The 7,613-nt window shown below is 38.8% G+C and overlaps 1 pseudogene; it reads left to right on the forward strand.

Moving 5' to 3' along the window:
- The first annotated feature begins 1,194 nt into the window (after positions 1 to 1,194).
- LOC106383251 lies at positions 1,195 to 3,408 on the forward strand (annotated as a pseudogene).
- Positions 3,409 to 7,613: the final 4,205 nt, after the last annotated feature.

The raw sequence follows: 7,613 nt of genomic DNA on the forward strand, positions 1-7,613 counted from the left end.
TTCAAGGTCAGCTCTCTTGAATACCTCCTGATCCATACCCTTTCTAATTAGTTGATGAGATGCCAAGGCTCTACCTTTACTTTCACCCACCTTAGCGCCTGAGCTAGCTCCGGATGAACCATTACCATTTGCTTCAGCAGAAAGATGAGCCTTTGCTTCCCTATCCCTGTTGAACCCGCGTGGTCTGAGGTGAGGATGTAGGATCCAAAACTCACTCTTCTTGTGACCGGTCCTCTTGCAATGCTCACAGCTTCCCTCATACTTTTCATACTTCCTTCCTGAGCCTCTGTATGCAGCCTTGTTTGCTTGCATTCCTTCAGCTTGATGAGCCATAGTGAGCTCACCCTTGCCTCCAAACAGGCCAAGAGATCCCTCCTCCTTCTGAAGTTGCGCGCATACTTCCTCCATGGATGGTAGGTTAGGCGATCTCAAGATGTGTTTGATGCCATCCATGTAGAAAGGATCCAATGTCATCAACAACCCAAACACTTGATCTTGTTCTCTTCTTTCCATAAGAGTTGCTTGATCAGTGGTGTTAGGTCTTAGACTTTCAAGTTCAGACCATAATGATCCAAACTTTCCCATGTGTTTGGTGAGCTCTCCTCCATCTTGCTTCATGGAGTTAATGGCTCTCTTCAGCTCAAACACACGGCTGATGTTGGAGACGTTTCCAAACGTCTTTAAGAGGGTCTCCCACAAGTGTTTGGGAGTCTCACAGTAGCTGTAAGCATCAAGAAGAGGGACATCAAGAGATCCTTGCAGCACGGAGAGCACCATCAAGTCTTCTTGCACCCACTTCTTTGCTTCAGCTTTTGTGAGAATCATTTCCTCTTTACCTTCTTCACTTTCTTTGGTCACTGGCTTCGCACCATCATCAGTGATGTGGCTCCACAGCCCTAGCCTTCCAATAGTAGTCTTCACCAATCGAGACCACAAGAGGTAGTTTGAACCACCTTTCAACGCAACCGGGACAGTAACTAGCTTGCTGAAGTTGTTTCCCTCCATCTTCTCTTGCTTGAACCAGAAATGACCAGAAAGCTTCAAACTTGCAACTCAGCTGAAGAACACACAGTACCAGACTTCAAGAACACACGAACTCAAAGCACAACACCACATGACTCAACTTTATCACACAGCTTCACGGAACACTCAAGAACACAAGAGCAAGAACACAAGAGCTAGAAAAAGAAAGAAATGGAACGAGGTTTCTCAATACCAAACCCAACCTGGCTCTGATACCATATGATTTTAGAGAATAGAGTAGGTATTGAGAGATTAAAGGTAGATTAGAGAAGATTAATGGGAGATTTGTAGAGAGATTAAGTAGTAATCATGTTTAAGAGTATTTAAGAATCATTATGAACAAGAGAGAGAGTCTAGAGAGATAATCCCAAACTTCTTAATTATTAATCTGATCAGAGTTTACAATATATATGAGGAGGCAACACTAGGATGAGGGTTTCATAAAGAAGCACTATTACAAGAGATAAGGTTTTCTTTAATTCAAACCATCCAATGAGCTTCTTTCTTGTGCATAAAGTTTCTTTTGCTTTATCCGGCTCTTCTCCAGCCTGTCACACGCGCCTCCTCTTCCCTTGCAACGGTCTGATGCCTTAGAAAAGGGAGTAGGACTTCTCTTCTTCATCCAAAGTTACCCGGGTAACTAGTATAACTAGTATACTAGGATAACTAGGGTAACTTTGGTTTAACCTTTGGAAGTTACTCGGGTAACTAGTATTACTACGCCATGTACGGACTCTTCATCATACTCAACTCCTCATGTATTTCTCTTCCCATATATTGATCTCATCTCAACACTTTCATGTCTGGCTCAATGGAGAATACCATGGTAAGATTCAGAAGCTACAACATTTAGATGTTATGTTTAGAGAATTGGAATAATTAATGAATTTGTTCAGGAAACGGACATGGTAGCCATGATGAGAAGAGCCCATGGTCATTGTCAGGACCCTGCTCTGTTACTTTCTCTGTGCTAAGCCTAGCAATGCCTTTCCATGGCTGGCTCTCCTTCTTCATTACACTATACTATAAGTTGCCTCTCAAACAAGATAGGACAGGTTACTATGAATATGTTGGTTTTTGTCCATGAACTCTTGGTTCTGGAGTGCAGTTTTCCACACTCGGTAATCATCTCACATTACTTTTATCATCCACAATCTTCTGATGATCTGTCTCTATGGTTTCTCAGGGATGTTGACATCACAAAGAGGTTGGACTACTCATCTGCAATAGCCGTTCTCGGATTCTCACTCATTGTATCCATCCTAAGAACCTTTGATGTTCGGGTGGAGGCTGCAAGAGTCATGGTATCCGCTCCAGTACTAGCTTTAGTCACCACCCACGTACTGTACATTAACTTCTACAAACTTTACTATGGTATACAGAGAACTCTTTCCCCTATCTGAAACCAGTTCCATTTTTTTTTCTCCACATTCTCTGTGAGTTCAATGTTGTTTACAGATTGGAACATGATTGTGTGTGTGGCCATGGGAGTCGCTCAGCTTTTCCTATGGGCAAGATGGGCAGATGTTTCTAGGCATCCTTCTAATTGGAAACTGTGGGTGGTTGTGATAGCTTTAGGTTTAGCTATGCTTTTAGAGATATATGACTTCCCTCCGTATGGAGGCTACTTGGATGCTCACTCTATTTGGCACCTCGCCACAGTTCCTCTAACCATTCTCTGGTGGAGGTTTATTAGAGACGATGCTGAGTTCAGAACTTCTAGTCTTCTCAGGAAATCTAAGACAAAGGCGAAGTAACTTTACTAACAGATGCAGAGGTTTCTTGAGCTTTTTCAATGTTTTTTATTCAGAGATTTGACTTGGTCTTGCTTTTGGTCAATTGAGTCTTAAGACTTTTGTTAATCTTTTTGGAGTCTTAAGACTTTTTGTTAATATTACGAGAAAATCTTGTGATATATATGTGATTGTGTTACTAAAATTCGATTTTACATAAATTGTGTGAATTGTAGGGTATTTAATTAAAAAAAATTAGCTTTAGTGACCATTCATAAAAAATCTAAAGTATTTCAATAATTTCATGACACCATATTAACCATTGCGCAAAGTCACTTAAAACAATTGCAGCAAGGAACCACAAGTCGAAAGCCTTGGTCAGTTTATATACATTTACTCATGTTTGATACAATAATGTTCCATATTGAAAAAAATATATTTTCGGAAGCGCAGGACTACGCTCCTAGATGCCTTTGGCGGGGTGGACGATCATTGGGTTGAATTAATAACTAGAAACCTAGAAGCTCTCCCAACGATGAAAAATAAAACGACCTAACGGTTGAGTTAGAAGCACATAAAACTAATGTTCCAAGGTCCACCAAATTTCAAACCTAAACAATTTAAACCCAGTTTATTTTCTTGAAACATAAAGCTATACCAATTTCTTTTTTTTGTCTACGACTGAATTTTTTTTTAAAACCACAAAACCATTTTTATTAAAAAAATTAAAAAAATCGCTAAATCTCTATACCAAATAATTATATAACAATATAAATATATAAATATCTTCACTTATTACTTTAATTTTACAAAAAAGACTACATTTGAGAAGTTTCACAATAAAATCCGTGTAAACTAAGAAAACTATTTTATTTACTGTACATATACATTTAAAATTTTTAAAATAAAAATAAAAATTTTAAAATCAAAATCAAAAGTTCGGTTATCTTTGATCATTTTTACGGTAGAGGTCAGTCAAATCTATACCAATATAAGATTAAAAAAATAACAACGAAATAAATACTATGGTTTTTGTTAGATCTACCTAATCAACATGTATAACTTTCAATCCTCCATTCATAGACAATTATAGACAACATGACAAAATTAACTTTTATCAAAAAAAACAAACAATACAATTACATGCACAAAACAACACAATGCATCGACAACGTACCCAGCCCCCGCACAAGCCTCTAATTACCATAAGGAGTGACTTTTACTCTCTCAAATAAGAGGTTCAATTGTAGTACATAGGGATCGAATCCATAAGAAGCTAGTGCACACAATATATCTAAATAGTTTGTGAGTAAGCTAGGTAAATATTGAAAACAATAAATTGCAAGGTGAACAAGGTAGTTGTTCAGTTGATTCGTTTGAGGTTTTGTAAACAGTTATTAGAAAGTATTAGATCTAGGGTTTCTATTCAGATAGTTGGGATTATAGAGGTATAGAATACTTAGGTTGTCAATCCTAGAACTCCACTTCTAGTGTAAAGATATCCAGCTTTCGCATGTGATTCTTATGTATTGGCTAAGTCCGATATCTTAGCTATTGCTTGTTGATACAGACCGAACGTCGATCGATATTGTGGTAAGAACGTCGATCGATGTTCTCTTAGACAGGCGTTAGCGAGTTAATTGATAGGTTCACCAGTATTGTCTAAATCAGCTTCCGCTTGTTTCTAGCAATACTAGCTCAAAGGAATTAGTTCTGGTGCAGAACCTACCGTTGTAGTTGTCCACAATCCTAAGTTCAAGGTTCTAGTTAGCTACTTAAGAACACATGCATTAACCACAATTCTTTGAAGGATATTTATCACCTTAGCAATTCTATATTTTGGGCTAATCCCTCTTAACCTATTTGAACCCTAAATCTAACAGGTGAATTATTCTGACATAGCAGAGCAATTCATAAGCATAAACTGAATAAAATGCATAAATAGATTAAGGTTAGAAATACTGGAGTTGAAATATAAATATCTGAATGAGTCTTGGATCTTCTCTCCAAATCTACTAAAAACCCTAGTATTGTTTGCTGTGAAAAGTAGAAAATAAGAAAGCATGTTTTGCCTAGAACAATGGCAGAGCCCATAAATATTAGGTTAAAAGCGGCCAGGGGTATTTTTATAAATGTGTTGTGACTTGGGATTTAAATCGGCTGAAAACCTAGCTGGGTGTTGCGCGCTTCGCTGTCGATCGACGGCACAGAATGTGCGTCGATCGATGTTTATCTCTAAATGTCGACCTTTGGACTGATTCGCTGGTCAGCTACGGGTTCTTCTTATTTTATCTCCAAAATGCACTAAAATCAGCACTTTCCTCTAAAACACTCCTGAACCTGTAAATATACTAAAAAGACTCCAAAACATAATAAATAGTTCCTAAAACACCTATATACCATGGCTAAATATAGGTAAAATCCATGGTATATCAACTCCCCAGACTTACGCTTTTGCTTGTCCTCAAGCAAAACAAAGAGTAGTCTTTATTAAAAAGGTTTGAAAACAGCAGGGATTCACACAATTCAAGAACTCACTATCATCACCTCTACAATGTTGCAAGCCATATCAAATCAATTATAACTTTAGAGGTTTTTAATATACAATATCCTATCTTGGCAACCAAATCCATCTAACCATCAATTTAGCTAATACTATATGACTAGCCCCTCTACTAATCTCATTTAATACATATATATATATATATATATATATATATATATATAGTGGAGGCTTTACCTTGGGAGTATCAATCAAAAGACACATGGATTCTTACTCAAGCATGTTTCTGAACACACAAGTAGTCTTATCTGATCTCTTTCTTCCTTCTTTCTCTCTTCTCTGAATCTCAATTCAAATGAACAATGATGCTTATACGGTACATCTTTATTCATATTCTTGTCGATTTCTCTCTCTTTCTTTTTCTATGTGTATATATATATATCCTTTTCTTTTCTTTACAAAGTGTAAACGAATAATGGGGTCACATGAGACACTCCTTGTATTGACCCTGGTTAAGAGTAAATATGGTCGAGGAAATCAAAGTGTTCAGATGGAGGAACAATGAGTTGTATTAGCTTCAGAGGATCAGAACTAGAGGTTTGGTCGAAGCGATTTTTGTTTGGGTGGAGTAGAATGCATGATGGTCGATGCATCTAAGTTGAAGGTCGAGGAGGACCAAAACGAGATTTTGAAGATGTGTAAATTGTGAGGATCTTTGTCTAGACTAATAAAGATTGTCAGGAGAGGACATTTGGTTGAGAGAAAATTAAATTGGTTCAGGAGGAATCAAGAGTTGGACGGAAATCGACATTTTTCGGTAAAACAATATCGATAAGACCGATAAGCGATTTTTGTGAAACGAAGCGTATTTGAGGGTTCCTGAATGGTTTTATAGTGAGATTACATTCAGATGAAGTTTATTTTTGGAGTTGACGTGGCAAAAGTGTTTTGGTCGAAGATGACATGGCGGTTTGCGATTGGTCGAACTAGAAGCGATGTGGCGTTTTCTTTGTGGAACCAAGTGTCAAAATCTCATTGGCTGGAAGTGGTGGACGTGTGGCAACCTCAGGATAGTATTCTAGAAGGTGTTTACTTGTCATAAGGAGAAGTAAGCATTGCCATTTGTCATGGGAGATCCCATGTGTCCACATTTCACACCAAAAGTGAATGTGTGAGTGACACCTTGCACAGCCATGCAAAGCCACCCCTTAGCTATATATACCCATCCATTTTCCTTCATTTCTTCCATCCAAAACCGTGGTGAACTTTCCTTAAAGAGTGAGAAAGTTTCTAGTGAGGAAAGTGAGTTTTCGGAAGGGAACTTTCGGTTCGGGAAGCTAGCGTTTAGGAAGAGTGTTGGGAGAGCTCGGGTTGTTTCAGTTCGCCTTAGTCCAAATCATAGGTGGGTTCCAGGGAGTTCTGTGTGTTTTCCTGATGGTTTGTTGCAGGTGGAGAGCTTAGACCGTTGGGTCTCTAAGCGAGACCCGAGAAGGGGTAAATTAACAGTTTTATGCAGGCGGTTGGAACTGTGTGTAGACGCCATGCACGATAGTTTTGTTATGTTAATGCATGTTTATTATGATGATATTGATGTGTTATTTCATGCTTGTTTAGATGACGTTATGATGTTATGTTGCATGCATAGTATGGATGCAATATCGTCTAGACGATGTGAAATTATTAGGCATGCATGATGTTAAGTTGATGGTTATGCATGAGTTGCATATTGTTGAGTTGAGTTGCATGTCGAGTCTAGCGGAACCATGTAGGTTAAATAGGACTATTGTTGAGTATAGCCTATTCTCGAGGAATATTGCTCATTTTGAGTTGTCTACTCTGTGTGAGTAGAACATGCAACTTGGCTGTGTGCGATGGTCTAGCTTGATCCCGTAACGGAGCGCTATGACTTGTGGTGATGACATAATCGCTGACCAGCGGGGCGCGTCATGTGTGATGTGAGACGGATTGACCTCGCTCATCCGCTTATCATGTGAAGTGGGTTGCGCCCATGGACAAGCGCTACATGACAATGTAGCTCAGACTCGAAGTTTGGCCGTTTGCCGAAAATGATGTTTTTCAGCTATGTGACTTTTGTGTTTGTTGCTGGGAGTGTTCATATGATGAGATGGATAGGCTTCCAGTGTGATGTGTGGGATCCCATGGATGTTGTAGCAGGTGCTCCATCCGAATGTTGAGATTGAGATGAGTGTTGAGTATGGGTCTAGAATCGAGTCTAGACGAGAGTTGTTTAGGACAAGGCTTGTGGTTGTCTTGGTCCTACGAGTTGAGATGAGTCTCTGTAGTGAGATTGCATTCATGCATTGTTGCATTGCTTCCGCGTTGTTCAGTTGCAT

Source organism: Brassica napus, chromosome C9 (assembly GCF_020379485.1).
Source record: "Brassica napus cultivar Da-Ae chromosome C9, Da-Ae, whole genome shotgun sequence".
Classification (NCBI taxonomy): domain Eukaryota; kingdom Viridiplantae; phylum Streptophyta; class Magnoliopsida; order Brassicales; family Brassicaceae; genus Brassica; species Brassica napus.